An 18,092-nucleotide genomic window follows, 5' to 3' on the forward strand; every position below is an offset into this window, starting at 1 on the left:
GCAGATAATTGATTTAGTTTAATAATTAAATTGAATTGAAGCGAAGTAAAATACGCCTGTTTGCTCCTGGCGATCGACAAGAAAGAAGTTCATGTTCGTTTTCTTGGATATTTATTATCATTTTAGACCCTCGTCTCACGTTCCCGGGGAAACTCCGCAGAGCAGCGCTTGAAAAGCAGTGTCAAAAAGTAAGCTGAGAGTGTGTCATATATCGGTCTTGTTGTCATTAATATGTTGACACAGCAGGCCATCGCTTCCTCTGTGTGGTCTGTGCGCATTACTTCGTGCCTTAATTCCCTTTAACTGCATATTAACGGACTTTGAACTTTATCAGCTAAGAGAATAACAGAAGTATTGCAGAAATAACAACGCAGCTTATTGTATTTAATGAGCAGGACTATGAGAAACCTAGGGAAAATTACATAGTAGTAGTAGCATTATCCGGGGTTTAGCGTCCCCAAGTGACACGTGTGCTATGAGCGACGCCGTAGTGGAGAGCTCAAGATTAATGAAATCACCTCGGAATCTTTAACGTGCGCTGACATAACTCACAGTGCACTGGCAGTTTTGTATTTCGTTCCTATCGAAGTGCGGCCTCTTCGGCTTAGATTCGGTCCCGCAAGGTTGGGATCAGCACCAGCAAGACAAAACCAGTGAGCCACCATGGTGCAATACCCCTAAACTTCGTTTTTGAACCTTGCGGGCACGAAGGTTCACCACTGAGGTGAAAATCGGTTTAAATGTTTCAGGCCTTGTTATAACTGACACATCAGACAACTTCATGGCAGGAGCTGCTGCGTGCTGCTCGCATAGTTTGAATGTCGATTATTCTTTAATTGTTGGCAGTGAAAAACTTTCAGAATATTGGCATGTAAAGGCAGGTTGAATAGGAAACTGGATGGACTTTCTTATAGTGCCGCAGACCCCTTATCATTCGGGGAAGCAATTTTCTAGGGACAGCGTTTCCATGTTACTAAGTGCACTTACGATCACTTGAGCGATATAGTTTCGCGCTTGATGGCCTTAGCTGCCTAATGCCATTAAACCCAACACAACACGCAACACATGAGCGGGAACTCCTCAATTCAGCAATCATTCTGTCTTGATTTGAAATGAAAATTTTGGCGGTCTGTCCTAACCTTCAAAAGTGTATCCGAACAAAATATTTATTGCAAGGTTTCAGTTGCCATACACCTGACAAAGGTGATAACTGCACTATCTGAAGTGGTTTAAGCCGAGCCACAATCTTTACAATACAGTACGCCTTCCCCATACGCACTAAAGGAAATAAAACTGTGGAGTTTTTAAGCTCCCGTCCCTATTTCAGCAAGGAAATGACGGCGATAATACGCCGCCCTTTCCTTGCCCCGTTCGCCTTCTATTGCCCACATTTCCATACCACCCTTGATCCCATAACTATAGATGCCATTCTTTACCATCTATAGTTATTCAGCAACATCTGTAGTCCTATACAAAATTGGCCAGTGATCCAAATGTGTATTTATGGCATAATCCAACCTGTCCATACTATGACTATAGATAGTGAAGTGTCCCTACAGAGTCCTGCATGGATCGTATGACGCTGACGCCAATGGAATCTTAAACCAAAGAGAAGATCGCCCATACACCTATGGTTGCAATATAAATCGTTAACTGAGACGTTCGTAAAAGTTTACTGCTTTAAAGCAAAACTTAAGTAGCTACAATAGTTAATGAGGCACGAGCTATGACTGCGGTAGACAACAGTCGAATGGGCTCAAGCCGACGTTCTGAAATTATTATTAGTTAGCAGTGCGCACAGTTTGTTGCTACGACTAATATGCGCATAAGAACGGGCTGCCACGAGCATGTACGCGCCAGCCGTGGGCAAGCCGTTCCTTTGATTTCGTCGATTTCCCCCAGGCAATAACGCGGCATCTTCGGGTGCAATAAGTTGTTCTTTGTGTGATCACGTTACATATTTTATTTCAATGCATCAGCACTAGATGCCTCGCTAGCGAAAAAGCCGTCCTGTCTGCTGGTGAAGCCTCTACCTGCCATCTGCCACCTTGCACGGTTGGCAGGTGGCAAAGGGGAGAGAGGGAACTTTCTCCCTCTACTTTCGTAGGTGAGGGAAATGAAATTGGGAGAGGGAAGACGAAAGAGGATGACGGGCAACGGGTTGTTGTTGTTGAAAACATTTATTGAGAAAAGTAAAAGAAAGTAAGAAAATGAAAGGTTACAGAACGGGTGGTGTCCTCATTTCAGGACCCCAGTGGCTATCGCTGCCGCCCGGGCTTGTTTGATCAGCTGTTGCTGAATGGCAAGGTCCGAGCTGAGCAGAGTGGCCTCCCACTGCTCCATTGTTCTAGGGAATTTTAGCTCCAATGGTTTTGGCCCAACGCACCCACTTGTAATGTGGTATGTTGTGGGATGTTCTTCGCACCACGGGCAGGAGCCTTCGTAACGGCCCGGGAAAATAATGTGGTACTTATATGGATTAGGAAAGGTGTCGGTCTGGAGTTGCCTCCATTCGCGCGCCTCCTGAGCATTTAGCCTTTTATGCGGTGGGGGGTATTGCTGGCGAAGCGTTCTGAAGTATTGGAGCCGTGCACTGTAGGCAGTGGGGATTTCGGGGGTGGTGGTGTCCTGGTCGGGGATGTCTGTCGCTCGGTTGGTGTGCCCTCGAGCTGCCAGGTCCGCGGCCTCGTTTCCCTCGAGCCCCGAGTGCCCCGGAGCCCATGTGATTTCGTGTTGGAGTTCGGAATTGTGTACAGGGGAAGTCGTTGCAAATATGGTCAACTTTTTGGGGATTCTTCCTGCGAGAAGAAGTCGACATGCCGCCTGGGAGTCCGACACAATCTTCACTTCTTTGCCGTGAGTATCTCCGTACTGGACGGCGAGCGCTATCGCGGCCGTTTCAGCTTCGGTGACCGTGCAGTGCCTCAGGGAAACGCTGGCCACTTCTTGAAATGTGGAGTCCACCACCACTGCCGTGGCGCGCGTGGCGTCTCTGTGTAGGGCGGCGTCTACGTATAGAGTATTGAAGCTGCGGGCGACTGTGCGCTTTAAGTAGTCGATCCGAGCGTTGCGTCGGCCCTCGTTGTGCGAGCGTGACATGTTCTTGGGTAGTGGATTGACGTGGACTCTATTGCGGTACCTGGGTGAAAGGTTTTCCGTCGACTCGATGACTTGGAGATCGGCCGGGAAGCCGATTCTAATGAGTATCTGCCTGCCGGTTTCCGTGCGAAGGAGTCGCTCTCGCTGTGCGAGGAGGAGAGAGTCTCTGATTTCGTCGAAGGTGTTGTGAAGTCCCAGTGCTTCGAGTTTGGTGTTGGTCGTATACGGGGGTAGTCCGAGGGCGTGTTTGTATGCCGTGCGGATCAGCGCGTCCGCCTTCTTGAAGTCTTGTCTGAGAAGAGCGTGATACGGAAGACCGTAAGAGATGCGGCTGAGGACAAGCGCCTGCACCAGTCTTATTGTGTCTTCTTCTCGCATGCCTTTTCTGTTCCTGGCCACCCGGCGTATCATTCGGGCGATTTGCTGGGTGGCGTGGGACAGTAGCTTGAAGGTGTGTGTGGCTTTGCGGTCGCTTTGTATCCAGAGACCGAGTATGCGGGTTAGAGAAGTTTCCTTAACCTGGGTACCCGAAGTAGGACGTTGATCAGGGTGTCTTGGGATTTGTACGCAAACCCCTTGACTCTGATTATTTCTGATTTTTCAGGGGCACATCGCAGGCCGCGGCATATCGCTTCTCTTTCGACGCATGTCGCCGCCACTTGTAGCGCTTGTTCCTTGTCCGCCAAAGAGCCTTTGGTGGTCCAGATGGTGATATCGTCCGCGTACAGAGTGAATCCAATGTCGGGAACTTCTTGCAGGGCCTTTGCCACTCCAATCATGGTGATGTTAAATAGGAGAGGGGAGATGATGGATCCCTGAGGCGTGCCCTTGTTGGGCATGCTCTTGATGTCGGAGCGCGTTTCGCCTATGCCAATGGTGGCCGTGCGGTTCGAGAGGAAATTCTTAATGTATTGGAATACCCGTTCACCACAGTGGAGGTTATTCAGTTCGTTCAGGATAGCGTCATGCGAGACGTTGTCGAAAGCTCCCTTGAGATCGAGAGCCATGACGACGTGTTCGGATTCTCTCGGGATGCCGACAAGGACCTCGTTATGCAGAAGGAGGAAGGCGTCTTGCGTAGAGAGACCCGCCCGGAATCCCAGCATCGATGGGTGGAAAAGGTTGTTTTCTTCTAAGTAGTTTTGGAGTCTTGTTTGCACTACTCGTTCGTACAGCTTGCCGAGGCACGATGTAAGCGAGATGGGTCGGAGGGCTTCAATTGTAGGTTGTTTCCCCGGTTTGGGGATTACGATCACCTCCGCATGTTTCCATTCATCCGGGATGACGTTCTTCTCCCAGAGCGAATCATTGATGTATTTTGTCAGGTCTCGAATTCTAGCGTTGCTGAGGTTCCGGATCATTGCGTTGTTGATCCGGTCCGCTCCCGCCGCTGTATTCCGAGTGCACGAACGGGCCGCAGCGTAGACTTCCGCCGTTGTGATGGGAGCGTCTAGGGCCGAATTGGGATCTCCTCGGTACTCGACCGTGCTCGGTGGTGTCGGCGTTGCGCCGACGTATCTGTTTTCCAAAGCTCGGAGCAGCGCTGCATCGTCTCCCGGAAACAGATGAGCAATGCGCTTTAACGTGCGAGTTGATTCAGTCTTGGACTTCGTGGGATCGATTAGGTTACGCAAAATCGTCCAAGTACGCGACGTTCCCAGCGTGCCTCTCAGCGACTCGCAGAACTGTTGCCAATTCCTTTGAGATAGCTGTAGGGCATACGTTTGGGCCTCCTCCGTGAGAGTTGCGATGCGTTTCTTTAGGGGACGATTCAGGCGTTGGCGCTTCCACCGTCGCACTAGTTTGGTTCGTTGCTGCCATAGCTTGAGCAGGTGCCGATCGATTTCCGGCGATTCCGGCGTACGCTGTACTATCTCGGTGGCGGAAGCGTGCGCCTGTCTTATGGCATCGCACCAATCCGAGAGCGACTCGATGGCGCCTTCTGAAATTTGTGACTCTCTGAATTTAGTCCAGTCGGTTAGCCGTGCCGGGCCAAGGTTTCTGCGAATTTTCGTCGATGTGAGCGAGGTGCTGAGGATGCAGTGATCACTTCCTAGTGTTTCTCCGAGATTCGTCCACGTAGCATGGGTGACATTTTTGACGAGGGTCAGGTCCGGACAAGTGTCTCTCGTGACGCTGTTTCCCTCTCTCGTCGGATAGTCTGGGTCGGTGAGGAGTTCGAGGCCGAGTATTGTTATCGCCCTAGCCACCGAGGCTCCTCTTGCCGAGTTGATGCGGTATCCCCAGTCTCTGTGCGGGGCGTTAAAATCGCCGACTACGACAAGTTGGTTGTTTTGCGCCTTTTGCACTGCCGCCGTTAAGAAATCTGTGAAGTCAGCTCTCGCTGGGGTCGGTGCTTTGTACATATTTACGACGAATGTGCTTTTTCGGCCACGCTTATTTGGCACGATTTCGACCGCTAAGTGCTCTACATCCGGCACAGATAACGTGTGTTCGACAACGGTCACATCCTTTGCAACCAGCGTTGCAACCGTCGGCATGAGGGGGTGAACGACCGTGTAGTATCCCGGCACGGAGGGGGCTCTGTCAGCCTTGACCTCTTGCAGGCATATCAAATCGGGTCTGATAGGAGCTTTAGCAATGAATTGCTTGAGGAGACCTAACTTTCGTCGGAACCCCCTGCAGTTCCATTGCCAAATTTCGATGTGTTCGGTGGGTGGCTGTCTAGGGTGTGGGGCCATATTGGTGGACCTGCGGGGCAATGAAAACGCCCGCCTCACTGCTGGTCGATTGTGCACGACTCCGATTTCGGGTGGGGCCCGAGTCGCTCGAGGCGGTACGCTTTCGCTGCGTAGACCGGAGGGACTGCATATCTACCGCGTTTTGCGTTTGTATCCTGAGAATGTGTTCAATCTGCGCTTCTATACGAGCAAGGCGCGGTTCGATTTTGGTCTCAAGGAGGTGCGTTAGCTGTGAGGTTACCTCGGTTTGAATTGTTTGGTCAAGACGCTCCGCAAATTGGGAGAGCTGCTCCTGTGTGACGTACGTCGGATTAGGGGCTGGGGATTCTTTTCGCGCAAGGAGGCGATCTAGTTTCGCGTTGATATCCATTATAAGCTTTTCATGTGTTGCTAGGCGGGTTTCCTGGGTCGCGATTTGGGCCTGTAGTTTAGCAGTTCGGGAGTCAGTGAACGAGGGAGGAGGGGAGGCCGTAACCTTCTCTGCCCAGCTCACCTGTTTCGTCGTCGGCGGCGGTGACGGCTTCTTTTTCCTCGGCGCCGGCTTCGGTGGGGCCAGGGGCGGCACCGGGGTCTTTGATCGGGAACGGCTCCCAGACTGGCTCGCCCGCCTGCTGCCGTGGCTGGTCATGCTCTCGTCGTCTGAGGAGAACCATCGGCCTTTGTGGATTCCCGGCACCCCGTCCTTGCGGGACTTCCGGCCCTGGCCTGGGTTGACTGTCTTGGAGGAGACGGGAGGTTGGCGCACGGCTTTCAGGCGTCGCGGGCATCCTCTCGCGCCGGTTTCGTGCTGGTCCCCGCAGAGGCAGCATTTGGGTTGGCATTTGTGGCTCGCAGGTGGGTCGCTGGCTCCGCAGAGACGACACACCTTGGTTGTGGGGTTGGGGCATACGTCGGGTCGGTGGCCTGGCTGCATGCACGCCGAGCAGAACTGCCGCGCCGGTCGATACGGATGGCACAGAAACTCCGCTCCTCCTTGGTAGACCGTTCGAGGCAGACATGGTCCCGAGAAAGCGAGAAGAGCCGTTGTGGAGGAACCGAGGATCCGCGCGTGTAGGATTTCGATCCTTGTGTCTCTCACCCACAGAGATGCCATGAGTGATTCTTGGGTTTCGGTGGACCGGAGTCCGTGGATGACTCCTCTGAGTGTGCTTGTGGGGAGCGGGGTATACGCCCGTACCGGGTGGACTTTGCCGTCCAACTTGAGTCCTTCGAGGTTGCTAAACTCGGCCGCCGAGTTTTCGCACGGCGTGCTGATGACGATGATATTTGAGCCTGGGTGAAGGCGAACAATGTACCTTCCCTGGATCCGTTGTGGGTGTCGACATGAGCGAACCACGGCTTCTGAGAGTACGGGTGTCGGTATTTTGCGGAGGTTGAGGCCTGCGGTCGGGCGAACCACGATCTTGATGTCATCTTTGGGTAGAGGCGGCAGACGAGGTCGACGTGGACCCGGGCGGCACCTTTGATCGTTGTGGGGAGTATCTTGAGGAGCACTCACGTTCGATTCCGTGTTCTTGCTGGTGGTTGCAGCCAAAATTCTAGCTTCCCTCCGGAGCTTCTTCGCCCGGCTTCTTTTAACGTACAACTCCCATCCTGGCCCTTTGCCGGGGAGGGGAGGGGGATCGTCAGCGCCGGACGTTGAAGTGAGGGGGGTAGACTCTTGCGAAAAGTCCTCGTCCTGCGATTCCATATCGGATTCTCGCTCGATGTTGAAATCCTGGGGTGGTCCCAGGTCCGTAGAAGTCGATGGGTCCGTAGACGGGCCAGCCATAGCGGGCTGCCTGGCGTTAGGGATAGCGGGAGTACGGCGTGGCTCCGTCAGAGCGGAGCCACGTGGCGTGAGCCGCGAAGGGATGAAAGGTCACCGGCGGCCGAGAGCGCGACCGGTTTCGTCGGGGCAGGCAACTCGCAGCTTGTCGGAGTCGGGCGGGGAGCCCTTTCAGCGTACGTCTGCTCCGGTCGGCGGTCGCGTGGACAATCCCGGCAACGGGTAGTAGGTGGCAAAGTGGTGAGTGGGGAAAGACGCTGGTGTGTCCTGGTGAAGCCTGGTGGTACCCTGGTAAAGGAGGGAATACCGGTTTCGCGGCAGCTGCAGCCACGTGTAAAGGACGAGACCCGTGCAAGCCAGCTGCAGGCGAGTGGAACGGAGGGTAGCGCGCCTGCTGCGGCCTAGTGCATAGGAGGCAAACCAATTTCGCGGCAGCTGCATCCCAGTGGAACGGCAGAAACTGCGTCGCGCCAGCTGCCGCTTACGTTGTCTATAAAACCGGCATAAGTAACGTATACGAAGGGTCCATACATATTGTGCTAGCGCATTTACGTCGCGTTTAGGTTAACGAAGTAAATCGGGAGTTATTTTTTTTTTATTTTCGGGCGGACTGATCATAAAAATTTTAGTGAGCTATGACAAATTAGTATCCAAAGTGTAACTGCTTTCTTTTTATTTTAGTGTTCGCGCATGAATAGGATTTGCGGTTAGAAACAGTTAGTTCTGGCCAGGGTCGTTCTCAGTTGATTTTTTGCTTTCGCTGAACACGGTACTTCCCGGGACATCCTCGCCTTGGAGCAACGGCGAAGGCTGAATCTGGAAAGAATAGCGAATAACCTTTAACACATAGCTTCTAACCCAAGTTTCGTGCTCTGCGTAAGCTGGAAGTTTCATGCTAAACCGCTAACCAGCGCAGAAGTCATCTGCACCACATAACATCCTGAAACACAACATGTTCAACGCTTGAGCGCTGATTCCGCGCAGCACTAGCCACATTTTAATTTCCTTCACTCTGTGTTTTGCTCGGCGGTTCGCTGTGAGTAGTAGCGCAGCTTTTGGGTTGTATCAAGGCGCATCGCAGCTGAAAGGTCAGATGCCCGTGTCTTTCTTCTCAAAGACGGCACAACTTATTTCCAGCTCGTATAAGTTCAACTCACCCGCAAGAGAGATATTGTCACGAGGCTGGGGTGACAGTATAGACGCGCACGTTGGCTGCGCACGAAAGGATGGGGTGAAACTTAATCGAATCGGTTTATTGCATTAAAGTGGGCCCGCAAAGAACTAATCTCGGCGGCAGCAATTGCAGCAAGCGTGCGGAGTCGGCGGTCGTCGAAGATTAGAATCACCATCGCTCGCGACGGTGCTGGACTTAGAGGTGATGAACTTTCGGGATAAAAAGCTGAACGCACCGATAACTATCTTAAACGTCGCAGACACTGTCGCGCGCGGTTAGGATCGTTCCAGAAGAATCTCATATCCACTGGCGGGACAAACAAAACAAAGCGCGCTGCAGCAGCCTTGAGCAAGAGGCATGAAAAAGTAAGCATTAGAAAGGGTTCGCTGTATTATTACTCCCGTTACACAACACCAGAGCACTGCTACATTCTTTCTTGAGTAAGGCCATGAAATAACGATTAACTTACAGAACCTGCCGTGAAACGGCTAAGTTCAGTTTTATCGCAACTGACTGCAAGCAAAAGAGTTGAACAAAACGTCTCTGAGGTTTCCGGAGTTACTTTATTGATAAGAAGTACAGCGCAACTGTAGACGAATGCAAAGAAGACGGGAGCCCGTTCTGTGCCGTGTGTTCCTGCGTGGATTTTTTGTAGCACTGCATTTTTTCACACTGGCACTAATGGTGAATCAACTTGTACCGCGGCATATTTTATTTAATTATGCCACCGCAGTGGCTCACTGTTTATGGCGCTCGGCTGCTGACCCGAAAAACGCGGGTTCGATTCCGGCCGCGGCGGTCGAATTTCGATGCAGGCGAAATTCTAGAGGCCCGTATACCGTGTCATGTAGGTGCACGTTAAAGAACCCCCGGTGGTCAAAGCTCCCGGAGCCCTTCACTACGGCGGCCCTCATAGTCTCAGTCGTTTGGGACGCTAAACCCCCATAAACCATTTTATGTTTATTTATTTATTTATTTATTTCACATACTTTCAGGGCCCGAAGGCATTACAGAAAGGAGTGGTACAACAAAAAAAAATACAGTGCATAGTTATACAAAACAAGTTATATGATGGCAGAAAACACAGTTTTCTTGAAGTTCTCAACATCGGTAATGGCAGCGATGGAGGGAGGAAGGGAGGAGTAATTATTTTATCACTGTTGTCGGTTGAGGATAATAAGCTATGTTTTGGGAAAACAGCTATTTTTGACAGAATGGTTAAAAGCTCCTACTTTTTTTTTTTTGCTTAGGGGAAGTGGTTCGAGGAAAGAAACAATTTAGAACAGAGGGCACACATAACTACGAAATCGAAAAATGCTTGAGAAATACATTGTATTCATGGAATCGGGAAGTAGACATTTCTAGGAATGATACTATAGGGTCCTAAAGTTTTATAAGGATGTCAGTGTCTTGCCGATGGGCGAACCGTTGTCACGGAGGGCAGGAGAAGGCTCCTAGAGTGTGAATCATTATCAGTGGTATTTATACGAGTGTCTTAATTGAAACTCAGCAGATGGTTCTTCACAGGCACGTAGCCAGGATTTTTTTTCGCGAGGGGGCCCAAGATATTTTTTCTGGCTGCCGCAGGGGGGGGGGGGGGGGGGAGTGAAATTGATTCCGGCCCACTCGGACCCACCTTTGGGCACTTGCCTGCCTCTTCATCTGGACACTCCAACAAAATATGTTGCGCAGTTGCAGTTTCCCGGCGTGAAAACTCAGCTGGTAAAAGTAAGAAAGTGGCGGTAAAGCCCATCAATTAGGCAGACAGACAGGCCTAGCGTTTTTGAACAAAAATTTTCTATATTTGAATGTAGTAACATACTGTTAAGGAAATATTGAAGATAATGGCCTGTTCTTCCGGTGCGTAGCGAAATATTTTTTAAAGATTTTCTATCGCTCGTATCCAGCAGTTTAGACTGCCATAGGAAACCAATGGGGAACGTTTTTCACGGTAGCAAAAAAAGAAATGGAAGCCTGCTGACGGGAGACCTGCGGATATATTCATTGTTATAGTGAAATCTTACAGTATACGACAAAATTGCGTTCATAAACTCTTTTCCGCTGAAAAATGTTTTTGTCTAGATTTGCTGGATATATACCACCGGAAATGGCGCAATTGCAGACGGGGCAAGGCTGAAAGGCAAAAGTAGAAAGGAAAAGTCACTACAGGTGCCGCAAAACAAACACAAGTTGCCGTGGCGAGCCTCAGGCGCAAACATACCAAGAACAGACCAGAAATGGCCGACGCTTCGTAGATTAGCGGTGCGGCTGAGACGCCTTCAGGAATTAGGAACAGCCCAATGAGCTCAGTCGCGATAACAGTCACGGTCACAGGGTGCTGGCTTCAGGAAGAGCATACACCGCCGAAAGCCTAGGGGTCTAGGGTTTCCCGCAGCTACAGGTGGAGTAAGACGCAATGGGCTCCCGGCCTTGCCGGCATGCAGGACGCACCCGACGATTGCCTTACGCTCGATGTGCAGGTCGAGGATTACAGAGTTCGCGCAACGAGTAAGTCACTTGCAAGGACGCAGGCAGGGAAGGGTACAGAGGCGGCACGCGTCATCCGCTGTGTGGCAAAAGTGTGGCAAGCTCAACCAGCGGCCATAGTCGGAATAGCCGGAAGATTAGAAAAGGACGACGCGGTAGCGAGCGTTAGAATACACAGAAAGAGGCTCGAACGGGGCTCTTGAGTTTCGTATCCGCGGCCGAGCGCTGGGCAGTAAACTTGCTTGTCAGCGGCGCTACCCTGCACGCGACAAGCCTTGGGAGTAACGGAGAATGCAGCAGCTACGATGTATGAGAGCGGAACGAGAGTTGAGATGTTGAGAATGCAAAGCGCTTGCGCCTTCAGTAATTGAACTTAAGCTTCAATAAATGACTCCTGAGTAACCAGCATAAGTGTTAATGGAGGCAGATACCTTGTGGTCGTTTCAGGAAAAAATGCAGAAAAAGAGCTTTCAACTGTTCGCTTAATATATAAGAACCGATTCTGAAAAACAGCTACAACGAACGGCGCAGCTTTTCAACAGGTTTGTTCTGAGCCTCCTTTGGCAGCAGCAAGAAAGTAAAGCGATGCGTGTCGTTATAACCATGGCAACCGCCCTGTAATGATGTCGCTGCTGGCGGTTGATGGTGCAGCAACGACGATGAATTCTCTGCATCTGCGCCCGAGACACAGCTGCGGCTTTCGACCAGGCGTGGAAGCGACGCTGCCATAGAGAGAGGCTGCACACGGGTGAATATTTGGCCAATAAAACGGTCCCGCTATGCTTATTCCAGGCGGGCTGTCGCGTGCTGCGAACAAATATCCTGCGTGCTCGCTCCGAGTTGCGCGCTCCGTGGATTCCCTGCCCCGAGGGTGGCTATACGAGCAGGAAAATGAAGACACCATTTTACCGGCTGGCCACAACAAACGATAACGGGTCATCAAAAGCGAGCCGTCGGGCTACTTTCACCGACGAGAACGCTTTCACTTGTCTCCTCGTGCCTTAATACGCTCATAGCGTGAGCGTCTACGAAACGGCAATGTCATAGGGGTGTTCAATAAAGATCTCCCCTGACCCACTTCCTTTGGACGGAGAGCAACGAAACTTTGCAGGTTTATTAGTCCTTCTCTACATAGGTGCCACCCAGGGACACACACTTCTCTCATTTTTTTATGCAACTGTAATCACGTCCCTTGTAGAAGTCGACAGGTTGCTCCAAAAGCCATGTTGTGACTTCAGAAATCAGAGTCTCATCATCTGGAAAATGCTTGCCCTTCAAATATGACTTCATTGTCGGAAAGAGGTGGCAGTCCGATGTTGCGAGGTCGGATGAAAATGGGAGATTCGTTAGAATTTCAAAGCCGCAGCAGCGTGTTTCCATCTGTGCAACATGAGAGTTGTGAACTGAGGCATTGTCTTACAGAAGGCGGACACCGTTGGTGAGCATGCCACGTCTCTTGCTTTTGATGGCCTCCCGCAAGTTCCGCCGCAGTGAAGCATAGTATGCCCCCGTAATCGTGGCACCTTTTGCTAGGAAATTCATCAAGACTACTCCGTGCTGGTCCCAAAAGACTGTGAGCATGACCTTGCCCGCCCAGGGCTGGGCGTGCCTTCTTTGGAGGCGGTGAGCCCCAAGTGCTTCGACTGCATCGACTGGACTTTAGTATCCGGATCATAGTGATGGACTCAGCTTTAATACTGTGCAATCAGTCTGTTGAAAAAGTCATCCTGGTTTCCATGGCACATGGTCAAAAGAGCCTGGGAGCATTCGACTCGTTGCTGCTTTCGGAAAGGTGTAGCAGCCGTGGAACCCAGCGAGCGGATAGCTTACGCATGTGAAGATGGTTCTGAATGATTTTTTCCACGGACCCCACACTAATCATGATATTTTGAGCGAAGTCTCGAACAGTTACTTGGCGATTTTCTAAAATGGCGGCCACCACTTGCTGAATGATGTGTTCATCGATAGCAGAGTGAGGTCGCCCTGCAATCGAAGCCGTTTCCACCAAAGTCCGACGACATTTAAATTGACGATGCCAGTTCTTCACAACATCATATGTTGGCGAATCCTCCCCATAAGCCACTTTTATCTTATCGAACGTCTCCCCGGAGTGTGTTCTTTCAAGTACAGGAAATTGATGACTGCTCTGTATTCCACTGCATCCATTGTCACACCTCACACCACTTCAGCACCTGTGGAAGGAAGGCCGTTATTAGTTTGGAGTTGCACATTGGCACGTGGCCTATAAAGACGTAAGTCATTACACATGCGCAGTTTCAGCATCCTCTAATAAGTAGAAGTGTGTCAGGGGAAATCTTTATTGAACGCCCCTTGTATATATTACGTGGGCTTTTTCAAGAGCCCCATCTTATCGGCGCTCAAAAAACCTGCGCGCAATTCCCCCTGTTAGGGAACTGCATCATCAATTCATCTGTTCACCTTGCGTATAGGAATAAACGTCGACGTAATTGCGAACACGTTACTGCAACCTGATCCCTCCGCGCATATATGAGGCACCTGTAACAGTACAAAAAAAAAAAAAGAAAGCAACTCGGCAGAAGGGAATGCAATACGCCCTGTTATTCAAGCCGCGTTCACTTTGTGGCCCACTGCTCGTGCAGCGGCAGCAGCCTTGGTCGACATGAGGGCGCCCCGTTCAACGTCGGTCGCTTTCGTGGCGGTGTTGCGTAAAGCCCCCAAGGCAGCTCCCATAGATAGAAAGCGAACTCGTCGCCTGTCGTTCGGGTGGCGGAGGTCGCTGCGGCCGCGCGTAATCCGAGGTGAGCCGCCTGAGCCAACCAGGGCCGCGCGCTCTTCGCGAAGCGACCTTTGATTATCGGGGCCGATATCGGCCGCCCAGGCCCCCGGCACCACCATTGTGTGTGTGCGGAGCTGCACGCCAATGGCTCCTGCCCTGGCCACAGGCTGTGCGGTGCGCTGCAAAGCAATTTGCCACGGGAAGCCGAGCACGTGCCTGTCGCTGCCTGGCGCAGCACCGATTCGCGAAGCCCTGTCAAAGCGGTGCTCTCGCTCTCGGCGGGACGCGTACGCGCACGGCGATCTCGCGACTCCAGCTGGGCAGTTTGTTGTGTAGCTCTCGAGCGAACGGCGCGGCAATGGCGCAAAGCCGGACATGACACGGATAGGAACGAGGCGGCGCTTGAGTGCGTAAAGCTGTAGGGACTGCGAGAAAAGATATATAGTCGGTCGACTTGGGATCTCCGCGAAGCTAACACCGCGGGAAAACACACGCTTTACTCGCATCTTGAATTCTTTGTTGAAGTCGTGGGATTTGGGCAGACAGGCTTCCCTACGTCTATCGTATCCACTGTGCTGCCCGGCTTTCTCCTATTTCCACCGTTTCGCTCGGGAGATGTTCACGAACAGAACGCCTCGCAGCGATTTGCAGGACAAGCATGTTTCGCTAAAGTCGTGCTGCACGTGTTCGAGTCTGTTACTTGACACTAACTCTGGAGCTGTCGCGGTCCGTCGGTGTTTAAGTAAATTAGCTAGTAGAACTGCTAGTAGAATTAGCTAGTAGAACGGCGTCCCCATAGCTATGAGGGACGCCGTGCTGGTGGGCTCCGCGTTAATTTATACCACTTGGGGGTACTAGTGGTCCAAGCGTCCGCCCCGCTTGCGGGAGGTGCGGGGTTCGACTCCCACTGCCACCTAGTATCCACCGGTGATACAATGAGTACGAGCTTTTCCCTGGCCTGGTGCTCGGCTCCTTTGAAGTGAAATGCTTGGAAAATGGGTATTTCACCCGACCTTGTGTAGACGAAGAAGGGCCACGAGTGGGCTTTACCGCACGAGGAGAATTTTAGTTTCAGAATTTTAATTTCAGAATTTTAGTTGCTTGACGGCGGAACGAATCACTGCCCCGTCACCGCAACGGTTTGTTCCAAGGCCCTTTTACCCAAGCATTTCACCCCAGAAAAGCCGGCACCTGGCTGGGGGAAATCTCGTAGCCATTTGAAAACCGCTGGGTGCTCGGTGGCAATCAGGATCGAACCAAGCACCTCCCGAATGCGCGGCGGATGCACTAACACAAGCACACAGGCGTTATTGGATTTCGTCCTCGTCTTAAATGCGGGAGCTGCGTCCGGGATTAGGCCCGGAGACTCCGGAGTCGGCAGCAGAGCGCGCCGCTGAACCATCGCGGCGGGTGAGTAGTTGTGCCACTCTCGTCAGGTTCCAACTTTCTACTGCGTTTTGAAATTTTTATGCGCAGCGGACGCTAGCCGCAAATGGAGGGAGGAGGGCATGTGGAGGGAAATGGATTGTTTCACTAATGTGTGCGAAACAAACGCGCCTTGATGGGTCTGGTAACAAAAACTGCATTAATGTTATAATATAAGCGGCATGTTGGGTTCGACGCAATGATTCCTCACTTGGCGCTACATAAACGAAGGATTGTGTAGTCCTTATGCAGAAGCGCGTGATATCACTCAAAGCAGAGGTCAGTAGCCCCTGTGCATGGCTTAAGATCCTTTAATTCCGGGACAGACGTGACGCCGTTCTATAATTTCTAACAGCCATAGTTTCTGTCGCCTTGCCGTACTCGCGGACGGGACCAAGACAGAACGGACACGTACCTTTCGTCGCCGGTACAACCTCGTGATTAGTTATGAGGGCCAGGACTGAGGCTAGTAACTCAGATGTTCTTTGACCCTCGCTTTGACTCATGACCAGCGGGGCACTATAGGGTGCAGTTGGCACCATGGATCATTATTTATGGTCCTTAATGAGTTACTTACTTACCTGCGCAGATTACGCGCACGTGTTTCCGAGCTGCCCAGCTATTAATAACAGTAAAACAGTAATACATGATTACGCGAGTTGTCATTGGGGGTAAGTACAAATGAGGCACACCCAAATGTAAATGAAACAAAATACTTATTATTTGAGGCTTAAAGAAAGACATTGGAGACGTAATAGGTTTCTGAGTTTATTTGGAATGATTTTTAGAGGAAATAATTATTTCGCTTTTTTTAAATTTTTAACAAAAAATTAAAGGGTCTCTGAAAAGCGTGTTCGAGGTTGGCTATGAAATTCTTGCATTATGTACGCGATAGGAAAGCGAGCGTTCATGCCGTGTGCGAGACCTCAAGCGCGAGTGGATAATTTAAATACATTTTAAAAAATTCCCGCTTTCGCACCTCGCGGCGAGCAGTGGTGTCGGGTTTTCGAGCGAAAACTGGTACACATATCGTGCAAGTGACGTCAGCTGCCGGGGGTTATCAATGATGTGGCTTTGAAGACTTGTTGGTTCATAGCCTTGAAAAACACTGCAGCGCAGCAGAAGATGAAAACACAAAGAACAGAAACGAACTCATGGGCGCTAACTTCCAACAACTTTGGTTCTTCCCGAGGCGCATATTTATACGCCAGAAAAAAGGACATGTAATCATGTGTGCGAATAGTGTCGATTACTTAGGAATGCAAGTGAAGCAACAAACCTCTCCTGCCGTTTCACTCTGCGCACTCTAAGTTAAAAGGGCCATCGTCAATCTGTGTTTTCAAAATGTTCTGCGAAAATCATATACGCCCACGACGAGTGAAAGTTGAACAGCAACCAAAGAGGCTGAGCAACGCTGGATACTCCGATCATGTGCAAGTGTCTGTTGCGCAAAAGTTGCTCAAGAAACTCAAACCGGAAAAGCAATGTCATCCACACCAGGTTCCTTGTGAACGGAAGCGCTTTGTTGTAATTCCCTATCTACACAAGATTTCCCATCATCTAAAGAAAATTGGTCAACGGGCGAGTACAAATAGAGTCTTATCGGTGCTAAATAAACTTGCTACGTTATGAAAATTGGGAAAAACTAACAACAGCAAAGCGCGTGGATGCACAACAAAACATCAGAATCCGTACGTCATGTGTGAGGAAGGTGTCATCTCTCAGATTCCATTGTCATGCTGGAAAAAGTATACAGGCCAGACGGGAAGATGCTTAAACGAGCGCCTCATGGAACATGCTCCCAACGTCAGAAACGGAGGAGGGACATTAGTTGATCACGTTCTCTCGTGCGAGTCAAAGAATTGCAAGCCACTTTTTGGAAAAATGGGCTGTTATAGGGAAAAGCAGGGAAAGGATAACGCGATAGATCATCGAAGCTGAAAAGATAAATAGTTTAGGTCGCACGTGTGTAAGCACACCTTCCATTTTCCGCCGCGGTGGCTCAGTGGTCATGACGCTCGGCTGCTGACCCGAAAGACGCGCGCGTTCGATCCCGGCCGCGGCGGTCGAATTTCGATGCAGGCGAAATTCTAGAGGCCCGTGTACTGTGCGATGTCAGTGCACGTTAAAGCACCCCAGGTGGTCGAAATTTCCGGAGCCCTTCACTACGGCGTCCCTCATAGCCTGAGTCCCTTTGGGACGTTAAACCCCCATAAACCAAACCAAACCATTTACCTCTGCGATAAAGAATTTTGCAGTCCTAAGTAATCGACACTATTCGCACAAATGATTTTATGTCCTTTTTCTGGCGTACAAACATGCTGCTCGTGAGGAATAAAAGTTGTTGGAAGTGAGCGGCCGTGGTGTTCGTTTCTGTTATTTGTTTTTTCGGCTTCTACTGCGCAACAGAGTTTTTCAAGGTTATCATTGGTTCGCCGCGCCAACTCTTTCAGACGTCACGCTGTTACCATGGCCACGGCCAATCGGGCGGGTAGAAGCTCCGCCCACGGGGGAATTCCCGCGCGCATCGCCAACCGGCCGAAGTAGCGGAGGGTCCCAGTGAGTGGGGCTGGCGGAGAAGCGCAGACATCTCAGCGTGCAAAAAGTGACTGCGGGAGAGGGAATCGCGCGCAGACGCGAAAATTCAGATTCTTACTACGGATAATTCAGAATATACAA

The sequence above is a fragment of the Amblyomma mixtum genome, chromosome 3, assembly GCF_055824585.1.
Source record: "Amblyomma mixtum isolate Tamu chromosome 3, ASM5582458v1, whole genome shotgun sequence".
Lineage (NCBI taxonomy): Eukaryota > Metazoa > Arthropoda > Arachnida > Ixodida > Ixodidae > Amblyomma > Amblyomma mixtum.